The 27,067-nt window shown below is 39.1% G+C and overlaps 1 protein-coding gene and 1 pseudogene across 1 annotated transcript in view; one reads left to right on the top strand and one right to left on the bottom strand.

Moving 5' to 3' along the window:
* The window catches only part of LOC105477148 (protein serine kinase H2), a 94,706-nt gene that overhangs the window by 12,337 nt on the left and 55,302 nt on the right, over positions 1 to 27,067 (bottom strand). The gene's annotated exons all lie outside the window — the stretch shown is intronic.
* Positions 19,506 to 19,848, top strand: LOC139355576 (large ribosomal subunit protein eL42-like; annotated as a pseudogene).

Here is a 27,067-nt window from a genome sequence, read left to right as displayed (position 1 = left end):
AGGAGGCTTTGGACAGTACATCCCTGAATTGCCTCTGGAAATAAAACTTCTCTTTTTTGTATATAAACACATCTCCATCTGAGGCATACCTTTCCTTACATATCAAGAATTGACATAAAAGGGTCATTTCTAGAATACTCCCTGCACAATTTTTTTTTTTATTTTCTGTATACTAACTATAATCCTTATCAATTAAACCATTTTTCCTAAATTTGTAATAGCAGAATAAAGTCATAGTATTTAAATTATTGTTATTATTAAATAATTATGGGTCATCCATGCCTATAAAAAAATCTCAACTTTTTTATTTTAATTAAATTCTGCATAATTTATTGAGTGCTATTGCTAGAACTGGGCTTATCCCCTCAGTGAACCAAGGAGGTGAGGGTATTTTTGCCTTCTTGAAGTTCACAGTCAATCAAGGAAAACCCATTGAATAAGTATTCACAGGACTGCTGAATGCTTTAAATGGGAAAGGAGAAGCACTGACAGAAGCATATAGAAATATGATTTAACTTAAACAGGAGGTCATTGCCTCAAGAGGTAGAGAATGGTCCGCTGTCTTTCCATTAAGCAGTTCATGTAAGCCAATTCAGTAGTGCAAGGACAAACCTAGTTAGCTCTATTGGTTAGAACTTAAAGCTATTATTTAATTCCATTTTGGATCACTTCACTTCTTTCTCATAGAGGAATCTCTTTCCATTCTTTCCCTTGCCCAGGCTGGTTGTGCAGGTCTCTAGCAACATGACCTGAAAACTGGGTGTGAGAATATAAATGATCCAGCAGAAACTCCTCCACTGGCAAGTGTGTGTAAGAAAAGATCCTGCCGATTGGGTCAGTAGCTACATTGGTATGTCACTGTGAAACTTACTGCTCAGGCATAGCTTAGAAATATCTTTAGATGAAGATGAAAAAGTGAAATTTTGCCAGCTTGTTTATTTAAATGCACCTTAAACATATGAGGAAAGAAAGGTGATATTTCATGGAATCTAGAACCAGAATTACGTACATTAAAATACACGCTGTATTTTTTAAAACCATTCTAGTGTCAAGCAGTAAAATGAAAGTACCAGGTTTTTATTGAAGCTTTTTATAATAGGCAAGCATAGTATTTTCCTCACATGTACTAGGCAATCAAACATCTTTTGTTGATTGAACGAATAAATGACTGCAGAGCTGAGTCAGTAGACTCAGGTCCTGGCCAGAACACGTACCTTCTTATGAGGAACCAAGTTTGCCTTCTAACAGGCTACTCAAGATCAAATTGTGTTGGCAAGAGAGCATTTTCCTGCATTTTCTTTTGTCAACTTCTTTACAAAGATTATTTTAGCTTCACTTTCCTCTCAAGGAGAAACTGACAAGACAGCAGTCTTTCCACCATCTTCCTAGATGAGTTTTGGTGAGATTACCACCTCAAAAAAGAGCACACAGCAGCCCTGACTGCAAATCTCCTGAGCATAAAGCAGCTGTTCTCCTCAGGACAGCTTGGGTCTCAGCGGGCCCACTGCAAAGAGAGGGGAGGAAGAAGCAGGGAATAAAGGAGGAAAGCATTGTTTATTCCTACTGGGACCCTCATTCCCACTTCGGATTCATCTGGGTTGCACGTTCTGTTGAGTAGATCAGACAGTGCCATCTCACCAAGACTTGACTCTTACTCCCAAATAAATACTGAAGCATCTTGACAAGTAGGCACATAGTCCACTTCCTTTCAATCTGGACAGATAGCCACAGACAATTTTAACGTGTGATTTTACCTAGACGTGAAGAGTTGTCCTCATGTCATTAGAGAGTTACACGGATGATTCCAAAGACAGAACTGCCATGGGATTCAGAGATGGGAAATGTCACAAAGAAAAGTAGACATTGATCAGATGACATGGTTTTTCTGACACTTGTTTGAGCCCACAATATGTTGAAATCATGTTATTCCTCCTAAAGAGAGTAATTTCTATAAATATTTAAATGTCTGAAATAATACCATCTTCCAAATTCTCCATGGAGAAAAGAATCAAGCACGAAATGTCCCATGCCTTGTACATCTCAATTGTATCCTCCAATAGGAGACTTTTCCTGCTGTGTAGCCATCAGTGTGCGTGCCTCATAATGGGAATTAACACCTGCAAATGCCTGCCAAGTAATAAACATCATGATGTTGTTACATTCTAAAGAAATTGGCCTTCATAAATCACATAAGTTTAATGATGCGTCAACACATTTGAATTAATCATAGATGACACCAATACGATAGGGCTCTCCTTATCCATGGTTTCATGTTGTGCAGTTTTAGTTACCCAGAAACAATTCATAACTTTTAAATTGCACAGTGTTCTGAGAAATGTGATGAAATCTCATGCCATCCTGCTCCTACCTGCCCAGGCGTGAATCATCCTTTTGTCTAGCATACCCACGCTGTATACACTCCCTACCCATTACTCACTCAGTAGCTGTGTATCAGATTCACTGTAGAGGCTTCGCAGAGCTTATGTTCAAGTATCCCTCACTTTACTTCGCAATGTCCCCAAAGCACAAGACTAGCGATGCTGCCATATTGTTATAATTGTTCTATTTTTATCATTAGTTATTAGTATTAATCTCTTACTGTGCCTAATTGATAAATTAAACCTTATCATAAGCATATATGTATAGGAAAAAAAAAACATAGCACATACAGGGTTCCATACCATCCACATTTTCAGGCACTCTCTGGGGGTCTTGGGATGTATCTCCCATGGATAAGGGGAGACTACTTATTCTTTTTGATAAAATGTGCATATGAAACCAGAACTGCAAGAACAAATGGGTAACTATGCAAGGTGTCTCCTGTTCTGGGTACAGAATAAGTAACATATGGCTTTAAGGAAAGGTTTTCTTGATAAAAATTAAAATATCAAGTGCAATTGTTAACATTTTGAAAATTTTTAAATGCCTCGCCCACCTTCATTCTCTTAGCGCCTACATCCATTCTGCCTCACTTTTCAACCCTTTCAATATATGCTAACATTGTACTACACTAAATTCTAGGTCTGGTTTAGCAGATAAAAATCACTGAGAAAAATGGAAGGAGAGGTCTTAACCACTGTTCTTCTTACTACAACTATCTCTGGATGTTTCAGTGATGTGTTAAAAATTAACACTTGTGTTTCTTGGGTGGGAGAAGCACCTTGGTTAGCACAAGATTTGACAAATGTAATTTTCCATTCCACTGAATGAATTTTGTCCATCTTATGATGACATCTTAAAGGACAAAATTTGAGGATTACTTTTTTGAAATTTGGATAAATTTACACTATGTTTCTAAAACACGTGGTACAAATTCAAATCTTTTCCTTATGAAGCATACCTGATATCACCTACAAAATAAGGTCAGATTTTCTTTATTACCGAAGTTAAAATTGCTTCAAACTGTTGTCTAAGTTAAATCATAAGAATCCTTCTCCTCTTCCCAGGGTCACCCTCCCTGAAAATTCCAAGGCCTCATGCCCTTGACACCTGTCAGTCATTTCTTGAGACTCTTTCCAACAGTTTGGGCTGGAATTCAGGTGTAACCTTTTAAGGTCAGGGAGCCTCACTAACAGCCCGTCTGCTACTTATTCTCATAATTCCTGTAGCACATGCCTTGGTGTTCTTAACCATAATATAACAGGGCAGGAGGAGTCGAATGGTGCCACCACCGCTGCCATGTAGAGAATATTCCATGTACCATGGTTGTGGGTGCATGTTCCTAGAGTCTCTCAGATAACAGGTGGCAAGAATGAGGGGTCTCTCTTTCTCCTCAGATTTGGATTCACCAGTGGTCATCTCATGCCACTGAAAGTCTGCAATCCAGTCTTTCAGTTTCTTATTTCATACTCACAGGCCCTACAAAGCTTCACAATGGTATAATATTGGCTAAATCAGGAAAGATTCCCAGCCTCAGCTACAGGCTGTGCGTACAACTCAGGTCTTCCAGGACCACTTGATCTGGATATTAAGCCCAGAAGACTGGGTGTTCTGCCCTGCCAACTGAGCACAACTGAGGGGATTTCATAATGCATTGCTGATAACCTAACAAAATTTGATTACCAAAGGAAAGGGTTTGTGGTTTCCATCAACCTTCTCCTAAGGGCCTAGTTTTTGTCTTACTATGAACAATGATCCACTCCTTCTAAAACAGAATTTCCAGTTTTATAACCTGAAGAATGTTGATTGAGAGGCAAGCAGGCTTATTGGTCAACTTTTAAAAAGATGTCCTATGACACCCTTTCTGTAGATTATTGGGTGCTGCCTTGCTGTATAGAGTCATAACTTAGCTCTGTCTTCCCAGAACCCAGGCGAGGAGGTCTAAGGTAGCTTGTGGTCTTCAGTGCACTTCAATATTCAGAGAACAAGAAAAAAATTACTAAACATAAATCTAAAGTCGGGATTTTACCATCTTTTTCAGATTTTTTTACATTAAAATGTTCCTTAAAATATTTGCAACATAAGAAGAGGTTTTTCATCATCCAGGATCATAGTCATGTAAATAAAAAGGCAAGTAACACATTATTTGAAAACTCATCCATCCTCCTACCCGAGCAGAAAACTGAGTTCAGAAAAACTGAACTAAGGTCTTTGAAACTGGGCAACCCAGCATTTCCTGGACTATAGCAGGCATACAAGAAATATTACTGATTGAAGAACAACTGTAGAAATCCATGTTATTTGATGAAAGAGCTAAATCAGTGGCCCAGGCTCTCATGGCTGGCAAGAGACTTCTCAGGAGGGCGAGTGTTTGCTTCTTCTATCTACTAGGTTGCATCTGTGTAGGTTCAATCCTCAGAATAAAGGCTTTCTTTTTCTTTCAGCATCCCTCCCTGCAGTGCTCCTTTCCTACAGAACAAGAGGACCAGATCACCTGTCTGTACTCCTGTGGCCTCATAAAGAATAATCCTACGTGCTCCTTGGTCACTCTTGAGGTGATGGAGGCTGTACCCCTGCTGACTTAGCCTTGGTCTCTTGGATTACATATATCAAGGATAAAGAGCTTTTTTTTTTTTTTTTTTTTTGAGGGTGAGCTGTGGTTCACTGACTGCCACCACTGGTCTGAAATGCGGCCCTATTCTGCTTTAATTTTCATAGGCCCAGCCATAGGCTCATTGAGCAAGATTGACTAGGTCAGGAGAGGGTTCCAGCCCCCACTGTAGGCTGTATCTAGAATTGCCTCTTCCTGGATCACTTGACCTTGACATTGAGCTTTTGTCACAGGCTTCCCTCTCCTTCACAACCAGTACCCCTCAGTAAGAATTAGGATTGTCTTCTGCCAGATGAGCTCAGCCAGGGCCTTTTTAACCCATCAGAGAATACCAAATAGCACTGATTCCCAAATGAGGAGGAATTGAGTTCTCAATCTTTTCCTCTTAGAAGACTAAATATCCCCCTATTAAAATCTCTGCTTCTCCTGGAGCCACATGTCATTTTCACAAAACAAGCAATAGCTGAGGATTCTATGACAAATAAAAAATATTGCTCTGTTATATACTTCTCCTAGGATATTGTGTGTGTCGGTTTTTTAAAAAATAGAACCATAACAAAAAGCATCTCAAGACGTTATTTCCAGAGCAAAGTCTGTCTGCTTCAAGATGACTTGCAATCTCCTCCACTAGGCCAAGCAGTCCCTGGCAACATTTTTGGAAAACAACATTTTAAAAGACAAAAAAGAAAAAAATGTTTCTGCTTGTTGAATATCCCAATGTACAGTGTGATATTTCAAAAATCCTTTTATTTGCTGCATATGTCAAACTAAGTTTGCTTAATTTCCTGTCTTGTCTTGCCTAAAACGTGAATCTACATGAGACTATATCCTTTCTCTTATCTCCTTTTCTTTCCTTCTGTCTTAACTGTCCTAATCTTGTCCGATTCTTATTACTCTTGCTAAATTTTTCATTGGCAGTTTACTTACTGAATATCTCATGGCTGAGAGGTGGGGGTGGTGACAAACTAGGATATGGAATTGTTATCATTATCTAATAGCAATCGTCTCAAGGATATTAGTTCTTTTTTGACATAAAAAACACAACTGAGCTGGGTATGGTGGCTCACGCCTAAAATTCCAGCACTTTGGGAGGCTGAGGCAGGAGGATCGCTTGGGCCCAGGAATTTCAGACTAGCCAAGGAAACATGGCAAAACCCCATCTCTACAAAAAAACTTTTTTTAAAATTAGCTGGCTGTGGTGGGGTGCACCTGTGGTCCCAGCTACTCAGGAGTTTGAAATGGGAGAATCACTTGAGCCTGGGACATTGAGGCTGCAGTGAGCTGAGACTGCACCACTGCACTGCAGCCTGGGCAACACATTGAGACGCTGTCCAAAAAAAAAAAAAAACCCACAAACTAATAGCCTAATAGCCTAAAAACATGTCCTCTCTTCTGAATTTATTCCATTTATTCCTATTAAATCAAAGAACTAAAAGAAGAAAGATAAAAAAGAATAAAGAAAAAACTGTGGGTACATGATAGCATCTAAACTTCTGTTAGGTGGTCAAACCCACTGCCAAATGTAACAATCCCTGCCTGCAACCTCAAGATCTCTCTGGCCACCCTGTAATCTCAGAACTTTGGGAGGCCAAGGTGAGAGGATCCCTTGAGTTTAGAAATTCCAGACTCAGCCTGGGACTGAGCCACACAGTGGGACACTGTCTCTACAAAACGTTTAAGAAATTAGCGAGGCATGGTGGCGCACATCTGTGGTCCCAGATGCTTGGGAGGCTGAGGTGGGAGGATCACTTAAAACTGGGAGGTCAAGACTGCAGTGAGCTGTGATGGTGCCACTACATTCCAACCTGGGCAACACAGCAAGACCCTGCCTCAAAAAAAAAAAAAAAAAGAGAGAGAAAAAGATCTCGGCTGTGAGCAGAATTGATCAATAAGTAAACAAGAACATTTTTCTATTTTTATTTCAGGATGTACTATTTTTTGGAGTCACCAGAAATTTAATTTCAAATGTTCAATATAATGGTAGATTACTACACACTAATATAGTGTTATCTCTGAATATAATTATGCTTTAATTAATTAAAAGATCATTTTTCTAATAATTTAGAAAAGTGATTATTGCCAAACTTTACATAACAAGAAAAATACAACATTTTCTTTAGGAAGATGAACAATTACCAAGTTTTCACTTCCTAGGATTTGTCTTGACAATAAAATCTAGTCAGCAGCAAACTTCTTGCTGAACAATATAATTTAATGAGGCTCAAAGAGCAGAAAATTAAATCATTTACACCAAATAGGTCTTTCAGTAGTAAGCCAAAGCTTATTTTGTAAGCTCTTCATCTAAAAATGTGTCTATAAATGACATGAGTGCTTGTTTATATTGCCAACTTGGCACTTAAAACAGGAAGGTTTGCTTCTGTGATGTGATGGTTAAAAACTATTCTATAGCCCAAATTGCTTATGGGAGGTTTCCAGCAGAACTAAGCGATGTGACGTTTTTTGCAGCTAAAAACCATATTGATAGAACTGTGTATTCATTTTGTTTGTGTTGACTTTCTCTTGACCTTAGGCTATGGAAAAGTAAATGTGAACCTCATGATATTATGAGGTAACTGCTATTTATTGAATGCTTACCATATATATGGGTATGTATCTGTGTATACTTATATATATGAGCACAGAAACAATGACAGAGAGGATTCAGAAGCTGGAAACACATAGCACATAGTGAGTCCAGAAATCATTGTGTTCCCAAAGTTTCTGCTTCATAAAACTGCTGCCTCTTGTATTGTTAGTTCATGTCAGAATATGTGCACTAATGTATCAATGACATGAGTACATTTATTTCTAAAAATCGTTTTCCATGGACTTAAATTCAGCCTCTCCAATATCCCCCTAAAATAATTTCTCTTTTATATCAAAAACAAAATCTGTTTCTTAGCCTTCATTTTTGTTTATTTTAGTAAGCATATTTCTAATCCCTTTAGTTTCTTGGAATTTTGTTTTCAGCCGGGTGCGGTGACTCAAGCTTGTAATACCAGCACTTTGGGAGGCTGAGGCAGGTGGATCACTCGAGGCCAGGAGTTCCAGACCAGCCTGGCTAACATGGCAAAACACTATCTCTATAAAAATGACAAAAAATCAGCTGGGCGTGGTGGCGCATGCCTGTAATCTCAGCTACTAAGGAGGCTGAGGCACAAGAAACGCTTGAACCTGGGAGGCGGATGTTGCAGTGAGCCAACATCGCACCACTGCACTCCAGCCTGGGTGACAGAGCGAGACTGTCAAGAAACAAAAAACAAAAAAAGGAATTTTGGTTTCATGTTTGTAGTCATTTTTAGGTTAAAGAAATTATTTATAATTTTAATGTATTTATATGTTATGTAGTTTCTCTCTCAGGAAGAATAACAAATTCTTATTGTTTTATTCTGAAAATCTGGCTACTTTTTCCAAATTTTATCCTTGGGTACCTTGGTTTCCTGCCTACACAATAATAGAAGCACTTCAAGTTATCTGAGCTGCCACAATTTAACTAAAGCTATTACAGATTTTATTATGTTCCATAGGAAAAAAAAATAAGGCTGTTAACATTCTCTGGATTGCTGTTGCAATTTATAAAAAGGTCAGTGAAATGGCACTCTAAAAATGCTCCCACCTTCTGCTATAGGCAAGAAATGTCCATGGGGGAAACTTCTGTTGGCCTCATTGCAGATCCTGACTCACTCAGTGTAAATGCCACTTCCAAATGGGTTGTCACTGGTTAATTCGGATTCTCTTGCTCCTTCACAATGCTTTAAATGGCTGCTTTCTCTCTATTACTGCAATTGTCTGTTTAAACCTTTGGCATTTTAACTTTTTAAAAAATATGTGTCTTTTGTATACATCTTCAGAGAAATAGGAACTGGTCATTCAATTTCTCCATCCCAGAAGTTTCTGTCGATTGGTGTTGGGTTTCAATCAGGTTAGGATACAATAAAAGGGATTTTTTTTAACTTTTATTTTAAGTTGAGGGGTACAAGTGCAGGATGAACAGCTTTGTTACATAAGTCAACATGTGTCGTGAGGGGCTGTTGTACAGATTATTTCATAACCCAGGTATTAAGCCTAGTATCCATTAGTTATTTTTCCTGATTCTCTCCCTCCTCCTACCCTCTACCCTGTGATAAGCCCCAGTGTGTGCTGTTCCCCTCTGTATGTCCATATGTTCTCACCATTTAGCTCCCACTTAGTGGGAACATGTGAGAACATGTCGTATTTAGTTTTCTGTTCCTGCATTAGTTTACCAAGGACAATGGCCTCCAGCTCCATCCATGCCCCTGTGAAGGATGTAATCTTGTTCTCATTTATTTATTTTTGAGATGAAATATCGCTCTGTCACCCAGGCTGGAGTACAGTGGTGCAATCGCAGCTCACTGCAAGCTCCGCCTTCTGGGTTCAAGTGATTCTCTTGCCTCAGCCTCCTGAGTCGCTGGGAGGATTACAGGCACTGCCCTGCCAACCACACCTGACTAATTTTTGTATTTTTAGTAGAGATGGGGTTTCACCACATTGGCCAGAGTGGGCTTGAACTCCTGACCTCAAGTGAGCCACCAATCTTGGCTTCCAAAAGTGTTGGGATTACAGGCATGAGCCAATGCACCCAGTCTCTCATTCTTTTTTATGGCTGGCTAGTATTCCATGGTGTATATGTACCACATTTTCTTTATCCAGTCTATCATTATTGGGCATTTAGGTTGATTCTATGTGTTTGCTATTGTGAATAGTGCGGCAATGAACATACAAGTGCATGTGTCTCTATAGTAGAAAAATTTATATTCTTTTGGGTATATACCCAGTAATGGGATTGCTGGGTCCAATGGTATTTCTGTCTATAAGTCTTTGAGGAATCACCACACTGTCTTCCACAATGATTGAGCTAATTTATACTCCCAACAACAGTGTATAGGCATTCCTTTTTCTCCACAACCTCGCTGGCATATTTTTTGACCTTTTAATAACAACCATCCTGACTGCTGTGAGATGGTATCACATTATGGTTTTGATTTGCATTTCTCTGCTCATCATTGATGAGCTTTTTTTCATATACTTGTTGGCTGCATGTACGTCTTCCTTTGATAAGTGTCTGTTCGTGTGTTTTGTCCACTTTTTAATTGCATTGTTTTTCTCTTGTATGTTTGTTTAAGTTCCTTATGTCCTGTCTATAAATTGATATAAAATAAGCAAACAGGGCAATCAGGCAAGAGAAAGAAATAAACGGTATTCAGTTAGGAAAAGAAGAAGTCAAATTGTCCCTGTTTGCAGATGACATGATTGTATATTTAGAAAACCCCATTGTCTCAGCCTAAATTCTCCTTAAGCTGATAAGCAACTGCAGCAAAGTCTCAAGATACAAAATTAACATGCAAAAATCACAAGCATTCTTATACACCAGTAACAGACAAACAGAGAGCCAAATCATGAATGAACTCCCATTCACAATAGCTTCAAAGAGAATAAAATACCTAGGAATCCAACTTACAAGGGATGTAAAGGACCTCTTCAAGGAGAACTACAAACCACTGCTCAGTGAAATAAAAGAGGACATAAATAAATGGAAGAACATACTATGCTCATGGATAGGAAGAATCAATATTGTGAAAATGGCCATACTGTCCATGGTAATTTATAGATTCAATGCCATCCCCATTAAGCTTTCTTCACAGAATTGGAAAAAACTTCTTTAAAGTTCATATGGAACCAAAAAAGATCCCACATTGCCAAGACAATCCTAAGCCAACAGAACAAAGCTGGAGGCATCACGCTACCTGACTTCAAACTATACTACAAGGCTACAGTAACCAAAAGAGCATGGTACTGGTACCAAAACAGAGATATAGACCAATGGAACAGAAGAGAGCCCTCAGAAATAATACCACACATCTACAGCCATCTGATCTTTGACAAACCTGACAAAAACAAGAAATGGGGAAAGGATTACCTATTTAATAAATGGTGCTAGGAAAATTGGCTAGCCAGAAGTAGAAAGCTGAAATTGGATCCTTTCCTTACTCCTTATACGAAAATTAATTCAAGATGGATTAGAGACTTAAATGTTAGACCTAAAACCATCAAAACCCTAGAAGAAAACCTAGGTAATACCATTCAGGACATAGGCATGGGCAAGGACTTCATGTCTAAAACACCAAAAGCAACGGTTACAAAAGCCAACATTGACAAATGGGATCTCATTAAACTAAAGAGCTTCTGCACAGCAAAAGAAACTACCATCAGAGTGAACAGGCAACCTACAGAATGGGAGAAAATTTTTGCAATCTACTCATCTGACAAAGGGCTAATATCCAGAACCTATAAAGAACTCAATCAAATTTACAAGAAAAAAACAAACAACCCCATCAAAAAGTGGGCAAAGGATATGAACAGACACTTCTCAAAAGAAGACATTCATACAGCCAACAGACACATGAAAAAATGCTCACCATCACTCACCATCAGAGAAATGCAAATCAAAACCACAATGAGATACCATCTCACACCAGTTAGAATGACAATCATTAAAAAATCAGGAAACAACAGGTGCTGGAGAGGATGTGGAGAAATAGGAACACTTTTACACCGTTGGTGGGACTGTAAACTAGTTCAACCATTGTGGAAAACAGTGTGGCGATTCCTCAAGGATCTAGAACTAGAAATACCATTTGACCCAGCCATCCCATTACTGGGGATATAGCCAAAGGATTATAAGTCATGCTGCTATAAAGACACATGCACATGTATGTTTATTGCGGCACTATTCACAATAGCAAAGACTTGGAATCAACCCAAATGTCCATCAGTGACAGACTGGATTGAAAAAATGTGGCACATATACACCATGGAATACTATGCAGCCATAAAAAAGGATGAGTTCATGTCCCTTGTAGGGACATGGATGCAGCTGGAAACCGTCATTCTCAGCAAACTATCACAAGAACAGAAAACCAAATACCACATGTTCTCACTCATAGGTGGGAATTGAACAATGAGATCACTTGGACACAGGAAGGGGAACATCACACACTGGGTCCTATTGTGGGGAGGGGGCAGGGGGGAGGGATAGCATTAGGAGATATACCTAATGTAAATGACGAGTTAATGGGTGCAGCACACAAACATGGCACATGTATACATATGTAACAAACTCACACGTTGTGCACATGTACCCTAGAACTTAAAGTATAACAACAACAATAATAATAATAATAATAATAAGCAAACAAAAATAAAGCTAAAAAATTAAAAAATAATTTTTGTTTAAGTTCTGTATAGATGCTGGATAATATACCTTTGTCAGATGCAAAGTTAGCAAAACTTTGATAGTTTCTTTGCTGTACAAAACTAAAAATTTTTAGTTTAATTAGATCTCATTTGTCAATTTTTGCTTTTGTTGCAATTGTTTTGACATCTTCATCATGAAATCTTTGCTTGTGACTATGTCCTGAATGCCTAGGTTGTCTTTCAGGGTTTTCGTAGTTTGGGGTTTTACATTTAAGTCTTTAATCCATCTTGAGTTATTTTTTTGTACATGGCATAAAGAAGTAGTCCAGTTTCAATTTTCTGCCTATCCCAGCACTATCTATTGAATTTACTGAATCCTTTCCTCATTGCTTGTTTTCATCAAATTTGTCAAAGATCAGATAGTTGTAGGCTTGTGATCTTATTTCTGGGTTCTCTATTCTGTTCCATTGGTCTATGTGTCCTTTTACCAGTACCACACTGTTTTGGTTACTATAGCCTTGTAGTATAATTTGAAGTCAGATAGTGTGATGTCTCCAGCTTTGTTCTTTTTGGTTAGGATTGCCTTGGCTATTCAGGCTTTTTGGGTTCCATGTAAATTTTATTTTTCATTTATTTATTTTTTTGAGACAGAGTCTCACTCTGTTGCCCAGGCTGAATTGCAGTGACATGATTTCAGCTGACTGCATCCTCTGCCTCCTATGTTCAAGTGATTCTCCTGCCTCAACCTCCCAAGTAGCTGGAATTATAGGTGCACGCCACCATGCCCAGCTAATTTTTGCATTTTTAGTAGAGATGGGTTTTTGCCAGTTTGGCCAGGCTGATCTCAAACTCCTGACCTCAAGTGATCCGCCAACCTCAGTTTCCCAAAGTGCTGACATTACAGGCATGAGTCACCACGCCTGGCTTGGTTCCATATGAATTTTAAAATGTTTTTTTCTAGTTCTGTGAAGAATGTCAATGGTAGTTTAATGGGAATAGCACTGAACCTATAAATTGCTTTGGGCAGTATGGCCATTTTAACAATATTGATTCTTCCTATCCATGAGCACGAAATGTTTTTCCTTTTGTTTGTGTCATGTCTGATTTTTTTGAGCAGTGGTTTGTAGTTCTCCTTATAGAGATCTTTCTCTTTCCTTGTTAGCTGTATTCCTAGGTATTTTAATCTTTTTGTGGCAATTGTGAATGGGAGTTGGTTCATGATTTGGCTCTCAGCTTGACTGTTGTTTGTGGATGGGAATACTAATGACTTTTCCACATTGATTTCGTTTCCTGAGACTTTGCTGAAGTTGCGTATCAGCTTAAGAAGCTTTTGGACTGAGACAGTATGGTTTTCTAGTTACAGGATCATGTCAACTGTAAATAGGGATAGTTTGACTTCCTCTCCCTATTTGAATGCCTTTATTTCTTTCTCTTGCCTGATTGTCCTGGCCAGAACTTCTAATACTATGTTGAATAGGAGTCATAAGGGAAGGTGTCTTTGTCTTGTGCTGGTTTTCAAAGGGAACATTTCCAGCTTTTGCCCATTCAGTATGATGTTGGCTGTGGGTTTGTCATATACGGCTAATAAAAGGGATTTAAATCAGTCCTCATGAGTGCCTTCACATTGGACTTGGTGGTAGAAAAAATTCAGTTGATCCTCACTGCTCTTTTTTCTTCTCCAACTTTCTCCATTCTCACCTCCAAATAATGAAGAATGTCCCATCATGTCAAGTTTGCCTTTGTGTTATTACAGCTCTTGATGATATTTTTTGAACGTTTTGCTTCTTTTGAAACTGAATTCCAACATCTACTTGCGATATTTGCTCTTTCCTCTTAAGGAGTTTTGATGAGGGCTGGGGGAGTTGAGTTCCTAGGGGTGGTATGGACTCATTGAAGTTTAATTAGATCCTCCCTGGACCAGAGACCTAGTTACTGATGGAAGCAGACTTGTAGTGTCCTCCTCTCCAAACCCATTCTCCTCCCCCATCACCAAATGCACTTTCCTCTTCTTCCAGGGCATCATCTAGAAACTGAATGTTATAGCCACCCTTGCAGCTAATGGTGGCCATGTGACTCAATTTCTCACTGATGGAGTGCAAGCAGAAGTGATGGATGTAACTTCTGCTTCACTTGTTAATAGGAAATGATTTTCCCTGGACTTGCTCTATTACTCCTCATGCTAACTGGACACAGACATGCCTGAAAAGCACCTTCTGCTTTCCACACAAGCTAATGTCCTGGGAAAAGGAGGAAGATGATGGAAGCAACCTATGTCCCTGAATGACCACATAGAGCAGAGCTGCCCTATAGCCTCAATCAGATACTGTTGCATGAGAGAGAAGTAAGCTTCAGTCTGTTGCAAGCCACTGTATATATTGTATATTTGGGATGTTTTTATTGAGCAGCTTAGCCTGTACTCCTATTGTTCCTCTGAGCCAGGACAGATTTATTCCTTTTCTGCCCATATTATACCATGGGGTATGGATAATGCCCTGTGGATGTGGGAAGAAAAATACATCTCTGCTGTCCCCTACTAAAATCATTCCATACACAATGCATCTAATCAATATTTAATGAGTTCATACCTTATTCAGCACTCTGGGGTAGGCATTGTGTGAGAAATAATAGCAGCTTTGCTTCTCAGAAAAAATAAGAAATCACACCCAGCAGGAAAAATCATAAGCGATCTTAAAAAAATGTGCAGTGGTGGCTGTGGGTCTCATGTATGTGAAGGATTTCACAAACGGAGATGAAGAAATGGAAATTCTCAGCAAGAGAGGAGGATTTACTAGCAAAGAGACAGGAAAAAAAAAAAAAAACCCCAAAAACTTCAGCTTGGCTAGAGTGATGGGCATGATGAGAAAATAGGAGATAAAACCAAAAACATATAGTTGGAGGCCATTTTTAAAGAAGTATCAGACCAAGAAGACAGGCCTTGGCAAAGTGTGGAGGTTTTAGCTAAAGGACTGAAAATCTGTTTCCAACTCTTATAATTCAGCTAGACCTAGACAAAAGTTCTTTTTGCATTTTATTTGAAATGACTTTTGTTGCTGCTTCCTAACAAGTGATAGCATTAATTTGGTGAATTGTTTTGAAGATATGAGACACTTTATAAATATTGATAGTAAAGTATTAATTTTATTTTCATAGCTACCATAGACCATACCACTGAGTTACTTGGTAATCCTATGAGAATGCTAACTTTTTTCACACCAATTTTCTAGTCCAATCAGTAGTGGAAATGCCAAACTAATTGAAATATATTTAGAACTACATGATTTCTAAATTTGTGCATGTAATATTTGTTTTTCTTTCATTAGCCATACTATCAAATCAAAATGCATACCTACATGCTTTTAAACTCGCATACTTGATTTTCCAGATTGCATTTTTTTCAAATGTAAGTAAGAGGAATGTACATATTTCTTGTTTGTGTTTGGGTTACACTCTTAATGGTGATGGTTTCTTTACCACTTGCCCAAACTAAATCATTATTCTCTATTATTCTAAGAAAGTAGTGTTGATGGGTTGGGATTTTAAGCACACCTAGTGTAAGATCCATAAGAAAAATTTTTTTTTTTGTCCGAGTTACTGCACAACGATGAGAAGTATAAATGCATAAGTCAAGCTTCCACTGATTATGTTAACAGTATTATGGGGAAGTGATGCCTCACTACAAAATTTTATTTAAGGACTACTCTCACTTCTGGAAGCAAAATTTCTTCCAAATTCATTAACTTGTGCCAGTAAATTATCATAATTAAAGAGTGGGAAAGTCTATAGAAAATTTAGATAGATAGAGATGATAGAGATACAGAGAGAAAGAGAGTTTTTTTCCTGAATTGCATATAAGCTCAGTGTGGTCAGAGACATTATATCTCCCCCATCACCCCTGTCACCCTCCCCTTGAAAACTAACCCCATCTATTATTCTGGAAGTATAGAATAAGAGATATTAAGGAATCATAATATTAAAAATCACCAGCGTGTTTCCCAGGGAAAAAGCCAATACTACTACTATACTTTGTTGTTATTAACTCACTTGGTTTTAATTATTTTTCAAAAACTCACATTCCTAATGCCTCACCTATCTATGCAATATTAGATCTCAATTATGCTTCTACATACACCTTTGACATTGCCCTTGGAAAATCCCAATTTTTGTCTTACAATAGAAAAAAAGTCATTATCCCTCCCTACTATTTTCTTAAGTTAGTCTAGTATTCTACTTAGACTATTATGCTGGAATACTACTGTTCTACTTAGAACATCAGGCTAATCATCAAGTATAATTCATTATTGTTTTCATTAGCTAATTTTAGGTAATTTTGTACCCCTACAAATTCTCTTGAAACAAAGTCCCTATGTGCATATCTGTCAATACATAATCAGCTCCCTGGTAGAAATCGCTATGATAGCGGGTGTCAAATAGTTTTTCTTTGCTCCAGGCAGCCTGGAAGAATAAATTTTAAATGTGTTTTCTTTCTAAATGACCTAACTACTGGATTTTGCATAACAATATCTGCTAAAAAGGTAATCTGATATTATCTGTTTATTGTCTTTCTTTCTCCACTAGAATGTAAGCTTTCTAAAAACAGGGATTTTTTTTTTTCCACAGCTGTGTCCTTAGTACATAGAAAATTGACTGAGACATAGTTGAAACTCAGGAATTATCTGTTGAATTAATGAATAGATATGAAAAGCAGAAGGTATTTATCTGGGTCAAGAAGAGACACAGGATAAGGCCTTCAGAGTCTGCTAAATTCCTCGGATGTTATCCTAGGGGAAAACGAAGGAGGCCAAGTTTTCTGAGCGTTTCCACTTTCCATTGGTGCACCTATCTGCCACACTTCCAGGGCTCTGACTCTGCTGTCAGGAGCAAAACAGTCTCACAAAAAAATAATTCATTAGCTGTCAATTCAGGGAATAATTATCAAGCACCAGCCATGTGTCCCAGGCATTACACTAGGTCCTACAGTTGATAATAATAATATCAAGATAGGGACTCTGCTCATCATCTAGTGATAAGTGCTAGGAGCACAGAAAGGAAAACAATTACCAGCCTATTGCCTTGTCATGGGAACACTCAAGCTGCCATGTGCAGACACTCATGTGATAAGGAACTGAGGCCTCCTGCCAACAGCCACATGAGCAACACATCAAAGTAGTGGATCCTCCATCCCCACTTGAGCTTTCAGATTACTGATGGCCCTGCCAACTTCTTGACATCAACCTCAAGAGAGATCCTGTGCTAGAATCACCCAGCTAAGCTGTTCTTAAAGTTCTGACTCACAGAAACTGTGAAAAATATGGTTCTTGTTTTAAGCCACTAAGTTTGAGGATAATTTGTTGTGCAGCAACAGATGACTAACATAGACTTCAGTGAAAAATGAACTTAAAAATGGGTTGCTAACGGTTGCTCATGGGGGAAAATGTTTTCACCTCAGATGTACATTGTTGCAAGATTTCTTGGGATGTGCAGACAGGTCACTATCCAAAGCACATGCTGTAATGCACTAAGGATTTGGAGTTCCAAAGTTCCTTCCTGGTAACTGATCGCAACTCCAGCCTAACAGACTGATCTTCCTAAAAGTCAAGAAAGTGGGTGGGTCACCTGAGGTTAGGAGTTTGAGACCAGCCTGACCAATATGGTGAAACCCCATCTCTATTAAAACAAATACAAAAATTAGCCAGGCTTGGTGGTGTGTGCTTGTAATCCCAGCTACTCAGGAGGCTGAGGCTGGGAAAATCGCTTGAACCCGGGAGACAGAGGTTGCAGTGAGCCCAGATTGTGCCACTGCACTCCAGCCTGAGCAACAGAGTGAGACTTCATCTCAAAAAATAAACAAATAAATAAAAAATAAAAGCCAAACAAACCGGGTCTGATGAAGCAAGAAGTTAAGAACTGGATTCATTTGTTCGGTACCAAATACGACCACATAAAATATATGCACATCTCCACTAAGTATTAAATCTCTGACAAATAACTATACGTTAATCCTAAAATCCAAAACAAAACTCATTCAGTTTCAACATAAAAATAAATAAAATATAATGTAATTAACAATAAAATCTACCTAAGAGAGAAAGAATGAGAGTTACGACCTGGAAATATTTCCACTGATGAGATTGATTTGTTGTTTGATCACCTCCACTGCTTCTTAGCGCCTTTAGGATTCCCCTCCTCTCACTGTTCCTTTCTTCTGTTTCTATTAAAAATGCCTCCACTTCAATTTTAATAATGAAGCATTAATACTTTCATCAGCAAAGATACATTCTCTACTGGTCTTGTCTCATTTCCTTCCGTGAAATATAGACCCAAGTCCCAAGTTTCTTGTTTTCCCTTGGCTTGGATCTGAGGGCAGCCTGACTCTTATAGCTTTCCTCTGTAACATCTACCATTACACCTCACCCTAGTCTACATGCTGATCTTTTGTTCCCCACTGCCTGGACTGAGAACCTGGTCCATAGTTAGTGCTAAATAAATACTAGTTGCTTTGTCCTTACCATAACTGTCACCACCATCACCATCATCATCATCATCACCACCACCACCATCACTGTCATCTCTAGAAGTCCCAGTTCCTTGTCTGGATTTCCAATCCTTTGTTCCCTAGCTGGTTAGCTTCAGTGGGCAATCCTGTCTATTTAGTGGTATGGATTCTCAACTTCGTCTGCTCAGAAATATATAACTTACCTGACCACTCCCTATCTTAGCCAATTTCCCTGGTCTTCAACCCCACACCTTCCTCAATCTCCGGTACATTTATTTCCTTCTTTCATATAATCACAGCTTGTTAGAAGTAGAAATCACCTTAAAGATCATCTTGCTTAACTCCTACATTTTAAAATTGAGAAAAGCAAATTTAAGTAGGTGTTATAACTAGCGGAGCCCACTTTCCATTCTCCAAGTCCAAGGTGTCTTTCTCTATGACCATGGTTCTCAGCCAGGGATGATTTCAGCACCCAAGCAGTGTCTGGAAACATTTCTGATTGTCAAAACTTGAGGGGCAGAGTATGCTCCTGGCATCTGCTAGTGTTTAGCAGTATCCTTGTCCTCTACTCACATTTAATCCTACCACTATAAATGGTGCTATATAGGAGACAAATAACGTTAAGAAATTAACCTAAGTACACTTGACTAGCAAGTACAAAAGCCATCAATTACAAGGCCATCTGGCTTTAAGACACAATCCACTCTCCACCATGGTGCCCTTGTTAAAAGAAAAGTAAAAAAGTGCTGTATACTTCTGTTTCCCACCCGGCCTCTGTCTTTCTATGCCGATAGCACTCATGCAAACATGGTGAATGTTCCTAAAACCTGTCGGACTTTCTGTAAGAAGGGTGGCAAGCACCAACCCTACAAAGTGACACAGTACAAGAAGAGCAAGGATTCTCTGTATGCTCAGGGAAAGCGGCATTATGACAGGAAGCAGAGTGGCTATGGTGGGCAGACTAAACCGATTTTCCAGAAAAAGGCTAAAACTGCAAAAAAGATTGTGCTAAGGCTTGAGTGGTTGAGCCCAATTGCAAGTCTAAGGCTATTAAAAGATGCATTTTGAACTGGGAGGATATAAGAAGAGAAAGGGCCAAGTGATCCAATTCTCAGTGTCATCTTTTATTATGAAGACAGTAAAATCTTGAGTTTACGTTCAAAAGAGAAAAAAAAGGTAAAAAAAGTAATCCTCAATGTTAGTGTCATAGTATTTTATATATTATACTACATTATAATTTTTTCATTTTCCCAAATTTGGACCATTTAAAGTTCTGAATTTCACAAGCATAAACTTATGTCCTCAGGGGAAGAAAATTACTACTATCCTTAGTTGGTGAGAAGAGGAAGTGCCTTCAATAAGTGGTGTAGGGCTCCCGGCCAAGTCTTCAGACCAGCTCAGCAAAGAAGAGGATGACATCTTGCCGACAACACTGCAGTCAGAATAAGTTACCATGGTTTGTTCTCATTCGAACAAGAAGTACATGAGGAAAAAGAAATATTTCCTGGACTTGTATGTACTTCCCTTTCACAAGTATTTCTTTTGTAAGTTGGTATTCCCCCAGCGGCCTTCTACCAAAAACGGCAGTCTTTTTGTGTGCCCTTGGACATGAGGCAGGTGTCACCAGGCCCACAGAACCCTGACAAGTGTGGAAGGACAAGAATGGAAAGAAAACAAAAATGAGAAACAGTATCTCCTAAGAAGATCTTTCAGAGTTTATCTTGTCAACCACCTACAAGAGATGGAAAAGCAGAACAAAGCCCATTGATGTCTCTCATGGCATTTTAACAAGAGAGTGTGGCAGACAATTTCATTCCTGATGCTCTGACATGTACTAATTTTCAGACTCAGCGATCAGCACCCATGTTCTCTGCCTGTTTTGTTAATGATTCAAAGTGTATGCTTATTTTGTGCTATATATATACACACACATAAATCTGTAAAATCATAATAGCATTTTGATGGAATCATGCTGTCTCTCAATGGAATCTAATTGGTAATTTACCTCTAATTTTTATAATTACTTGAGTGACATGAATCCTAGAATAGTAAGGAAGCCCATGGTCTTGCCATAATAATACCATAATTACCATAAATAATACTTTGATGAATCACAGCTTCTTTATTCCTTCTTCTTTACTCAACATTATTTCTAACTTAGCAGTGATATCTTCATATTGCTTTTTTGTTTACCAGACTGATTCTTCTAGAAGCTTGTAAATTCCTTGAAGATAGGAATCATGTCCCATTTTTCTTTTTATCTCCAGAGCCTAGGATAGTACCCAGCACAAGTTAAGTGCTTAATAAATATGGGTCAGGTTGGGCACAACGGCCCACGCCTGTAATCCCAGCAGTTTGGAAGGACGAGGCAAGTGGATTGTCTGACCTCAGGAGTTCAAGACCATCCTGGACAATATGGCAAAACCCTATCTCTACAAAAAATATTTAAAATTAGCTGGGCGTGGTGACACAAGCCTGTAGTCCCAGCTACTTGGGGGATTGAGGCAGGATGATGGCTTGAGCCTGAGAGGTCAGGGCTGCAGTGAGCCATGTTCATGCCACTGCACTCCAGCCTGGGTGACAAAGGGAGACTCCATCTCTTAAAAAAATTAAATTACATTACATTTTAAAAATAAAATTAAAAAATAATAAAATTTATATTGGTCAGGTTATCTAATGAATAAATAAATAACTGCTTGAGTGAATAAATGAAATAACAAGTCACGACCACTGGATTTCTCAGTAGGTCTTTATCTGCCATAGTAAGGACACAGAACCCACATTTTGCCACTATCAGAGGATCAGGGAATGAGGCAAAGGAGAAGTCCCTGGACACCAGAAAGCTTTCTCTGGGAGTGAAAGCCAAACAGCTGCTGGATGCTTCTCAGAACTGTGAATAAAGATATCAGGTTTCTAGGGCTGTATTTACTGTACACATAAATTAACTTGAGTATTACACTATTGACAAAATATATACTTGCCATCCTAAACATCAACAGGAACTAGAATAGGCAGTATTGTTAGATCACATTACATTCTGTGTCTTCTGCCTCCCAACGGTTAAATATCTGTACACTGGTGGCAATAAACTGGATATATACACCACAATCCCTTCAAGCTCCAACATTCTGTCACCACTAGGGTACTAGGCACCACTAGAGAACATGGGAGATGCAATTCTAAGTTAATCTTCACATTAGCATGTCCATTCTATGCAATTCAGTGTCTCTGCATGACAATTGTCAAGTTGCTTATTTTTCTAGTCTCAGTTTTCCTGTCTGAAAAATGGAGATTATAAAGTGAGTTTATAGTACTTGGTGAAGAAGCAGACATATGCTAAATAAATGTTAACTGTTGTGGTTTATAATATAGTTCCTGATGCTAATGACACAAGAAAAACAATTATTACAATGTGCTGTGTGTAACAAGAGCTGTAATTTCAGAATACTGCAGGAACCCAAAGAGAGTATCCAGCTTCTGAAGATGTTGCCTTATCTGAGACATTGAGGATCATTAAGAGTGTAGGTTTCATCAGGTAAAGGGGTGAGATGGCATTGCAGGCATAAGGGATAGCTTGGGCAAAGGTGTAGAGGCTGAAAATCTCATGGCATAGACCACACTCTCCAAGCAGTTTGGGGTTGCTGGAGTGCAAGGCTGGAGATATGGCAGGAGAGGTATGCAAGGGCCGTTAAGAAGGACTTTATCCTGTGGTGAGAGCCATGGAACTATGGTAAATAAAGACTCACTTGACCATACCTGCATTCAGAAAGAAAGTTCTTGTGGCTGAGTAGAAGATGGTAACAACATTGAACTTGCCTGAGCCCTGTGTTCCTTGAAAATAGTAATGGTTTAGGGATGCAGGAATCCCTTTTGTTTTCTGGAGACAGCTTACTACAAGGAAACGAGTCCCTATATAATTTAAATAATACTCATATGTGTCTCCACCATCACTCTAATTTACCTATGACAAAGCCAGACACAGACCCTTCAAATTCCCATTTTTTGCCTCAGAAATAATTAGGTAAATGTTTTTCCCCGGTGACAAACCAGAACAAAATGCTTGTTAGTCAAACCTCATTTAATATTTGGTGAAGATTCTCTCCTCCCCGCCTACTCCCTGACTTTGACCCACCCTCAGCTTCAACCAGCACACAACCCTCCTTAGCAACCTCCCCCTACACTGAGAACTGGCTGGCATTACAACACACTCTGGTCTACTGTCCACTCAGGCCATTCTCTTTTATTTCATTTTCCTGCACCCGGTTCTCTCTCCTTATTTATTCCTCCCCCTGAAAGAGAGATTCTTTTGATGTTTGCAGATCTCATGGTCAGAGCATTCTCTTTATTATAACTATCATGAGAACAGTATGAGGGAAACCACCTCCATGATCCAATCACCTCCCTGATGCAATAATTCCTTCCTTCCATTCTCCCTACTACCCGCCATCTTGCAATAATCATTTTGAATAAAGCCTCTTCTTACTAATCCAGACCAATGTTTTATTTTTGACAATGGATTGGACACACCTGGAGATTACACAGGGACCATTGCACTAGTCCAGACCAGAGTCGATGAGCCTCTGAACTAGGACACTGAAGTGGCATAGGGTGACAAGAAATGTTTACAAGGCAAATGTGATGAGAATGAATGATACACCAGACAAGGGAGAGAAGGAAGGGTCTGTGTCTTCACCAAGTGTGTGATCTTGCCCTGGGAACTGTAGTCAGAACTAAATGGCACTCCCCCTGTTCCTACTGCAACCCTATATCCTTGCACCTACAATTTATAATCATGTTTTTGTAAATGTCTCCTTTGAGACATTGAAAGAATCCTTGAGAACAGGATTCATCATGATTTGTTGCCTCTGCTCTCAGGACTGAGCAGAGTGCCTGATGTCCTAGAAATGGTCACTAAGTGTTCATTAAATTCACTTTGAGATTAATTCATAAAACTGATTCAAGATTTCTTAAGACATCTCTATGGGTAAAAGTTCTCAGTAAATAATTATAAAGCATTTAGAATACAAGCCCTGTGGCTTCTGAATTGAGAGAAGAAGTAACTGTGAAGGTACTATTCACTAATATTTTTTCTAGACTTACTATTTAGCACTGTGCTAAGCCCTTTGAATGCACTATTTTGTGATATTGTGATAGAATAAGAAATATATATTTTGCTTTTAGTCCATTTCCTGGCACACAGCTCCTAAAATCCTTGAATCTCTGAAGTGATAAGCATCCTTTTGTAAGCTAATGAGATGGCTGATGGCTGGGAGTTCCTGGAGAGCCTCAGGATTGGGGGCTGGTTACCAGGGGAACCAACTTTGTGATTAGAGGGCTGGAACTTTCAGCCTCAACTGAGGCTGAAGTTTAAGTTGATCACTAAGGACCAATAGCTTAATCAATCATGCCTATGTAATGAAGACTCCAAAAAACCCAAAACTTAGAGTTCAAAGAGCTTCCAGTTGCCAAAAATGTAGATATTTAGGAAGGTTCTAGTTGCCAAAGGTGTGGCACACCGGGACAGGGCATGGAAGTTTTGCACCCCTTTTTGCAACTGCCCAGGAGGTTCATATTGTCTGATGCCCAGATAGAGCCAATTTATCAAGATGGGGGGATTACAATAAATAAAAAGTTTAACACTCTTAGAGCCAACTAAACAGGAAATCAGAGTTTTATTATTACTCAAATTAGTCTCCCTGAAAATTCAGAGGCTAGGGTTTTTCAAAGAGAGTTTCGCAGGCAGGGGGCTAGGGAATGGGGAATGCTGATTGGTTGGGTTGGGAATGAAATCACTGGGATTGGAGTTGTCCTCTTATGCTGAATCAGTTCCTGGTTAGAGGGCCATAATACAGGACGAGCCAGTTTATTGATCTGGGTGGTACCAGTTCATTAATCAGAATTCAGGGTCTGAAAATTACCTCTGTACGTTTGTTTTCACACTGCTGTAAAGAAATACCTGAGACTGGGTAATTTAAAAAGGAAAGAGGTTTGATTGACTCACAGCTCTGCATGACTGGAGAGGCCTCATGCAACTTACAATCATGGCAGAAGAACAAGCAGGCATGTCTTACATCTCAGCAGGTGAGATAGAAAGCATGTGAAAGAGAAACTGTCAAGCACTTATAAAACCATCAGATCTCATGAGAACTCACTCACTATCATGAGAATAGTATTGGGGAAACTGCCTCCAGGATTCAATCACCTCCCAGTAGATCCCTCCCTCAACACAAGGGGATTACAATTAGAGATGAGATTTGGGTGGGGACACAGAGCCAAACCATATCAATTTCAAATACTAAACTTGGGTTTTACAATAATGATGTTATCCGTACAAGCAACTGGGGAGGCTAGTGATCTTGTGGCCTCTGGCTCTTTGACTCCTGGGACATAATTTCTAATCTTGAGGCTAATTTGTTGGTTTTACAAAGCTGATCTGGTTTTCAAGCAAGGGAGGATTTGTTTCGGCGGGGGGGCTATTATCATCTTTGTCTTAAACTATAAACAAAATTCCTCTCAAAGTTAGTATGGCATACACCCAGAAAGGAACAAAGGTAGCTCAGAGGTTAAAGGCAAGATGGAGTTGCTTAGGTCAGATCTCTCACTGTCATAATTTTCTCACTGTTATTGAAACTGGCCCAATTGTCCCATAGAACTGATGTTTATTGTTTCTTTTGACTAAACATAGAAATTGATACTCTCAATCTTAAAACTTAAAAGTTGCATTTGTTTTATCTGAGTTCCTCTCTTAAGAAACCAACCATCAGGCCTCCCATGTAGTGTCAAGAAACTGAAACTTATCAGATCACCACATCTGGACAATAAGATGCCAGACCCCTCAAGCATCATGACTGGCTAAGCAACCACCTGCTTCCTGTTGATCAGCTCCTTCATTACCCCCCCCTAATTCCTGTTTACCTATGTGTAGTTACATTCCTTTCCTGCTATAAAACCCCCCAATTTTAGTTGGTCAGGGAGATGGATTTCAGACTCATCTCCCATCTCCTTGGCTGCATAGCTTGATTAAAGCCTTCTTCTTTGACAATACTGAGTGACTGGCTTTCTGTGTGGTGAGCAACGGGACCTAGACCAAACCCCTGGTGTTGTGGTAACAGATTTTGGTTCCCTGACTGAGAATGCATTGTCATGGCTCAGCTGTCATGGGTCAAGAGAATTTCAGAAGGCCTCCTAAGCAGCTGTCTGGCCCTTCTTTACCTGTAGTTGGATTTTGGTCTCTGTATTTGACCCTGCCAATGTAAATAAACTTTTAAAAAATGCCAGCCCCAACCGTGTTCCTGACTGCTTAGGAAGAACAGCTTTTGAAATTTGACACCTGCATCAAGATAGGAGAGTGTCCTTAGTGGGCCCAGACTGCAGGATCTGCTCTTCTCAATTTGGGAGATTTTTAAAGGAATTGCCATTTGGAGATTGAACAACCCTGACTGACTGAGAGAGGGAAGTATCCTGACTGTTTCAGTTTGGACACTCTTGGAGGCTTGTTTGCAGTTGTGTGTGCATCCAGGCAAGTGAATGTATTTTGTGGGTACTGGACAGCGGGATCTGCTTCTTTCTATTTGGATAATTCTACAGGAGTTTCCATTTGCGTGTTAAACAAGCCCAGCTGATTGAGAGAGGAAAGTACCATAACTGTTTCAGTTTGAACAGTCTTGGGGCTTGTTGGTTGCTGCAGCCATTGGATTGTGTTTTTGTGATTTTGTGTGTGTGTATGTGTGTGTGTGTGTGTGTGTCAGTATAGCCATGGGAAATCAGAATTTGATAAACTGATATCCTTTGGTAATACTGCTTGGCTTCAACATTTTTTATAATCTGGAGAAGTTTGGCCTTTCTGTGGGTTATGCTATTGAATGGGAAAGTGGGATGGAGTTCCATGTATCAAGGCTTTTATGCAAGCAAGGTCGGGCCTGGTTAGTATGCAATATTCTTCTGTGGTGCTGTTTGACTCCAGTGTTCTTTGGACACTGAGGAAGTTTGACCTTTAAAAACCAAACCGCCATGGAAACTGCTTTGCTCAAAATTTTGGTTCACAACATCCTTTGAATTACCTATTGGAGCAAACAGAGTTTAGCCATGTGAATGTGTTTCTAAGACCAGTGAGATTGTATGGCTAGAGTTCTGAAGTAAAAGCTATTGGACCTCTGTTTGTATATGTGTGTACATATTTAGATGTGTTTATGTGTATGTACATTTGTTATGTTATGTTATATGTTTAATCTACCAAATTGGCTTATAAATAAAAGAACACTCATAAATTAAGTAAATGTGTCCAAGCATTGTCAAGTTCATATGACTTAAATAAATCTTTCATAAACAAACAAGCTTTAAAATTATTGGTAAGATGAAAATAGAAATAT

The sequence above is a fragment of the Macaca nemestrina genome, chromosome 8, assembly GCF_043159975.1.
Source record: "Macaca nemestrina isolate mMacNem1 chromosome 8, mMacNem.hap1, whole genome shotgun sequence".
Classification (NCBI taxonomy): domain Eukaryota; kingdom Metazoa; phylum Chordata; class Mammalia; order Primates; family Cercopithecidae; genus Macaca; species Macaca nemestrina.
This window is presented reverse-complemented; position numbering and strand designations above follow the sequence as displayed.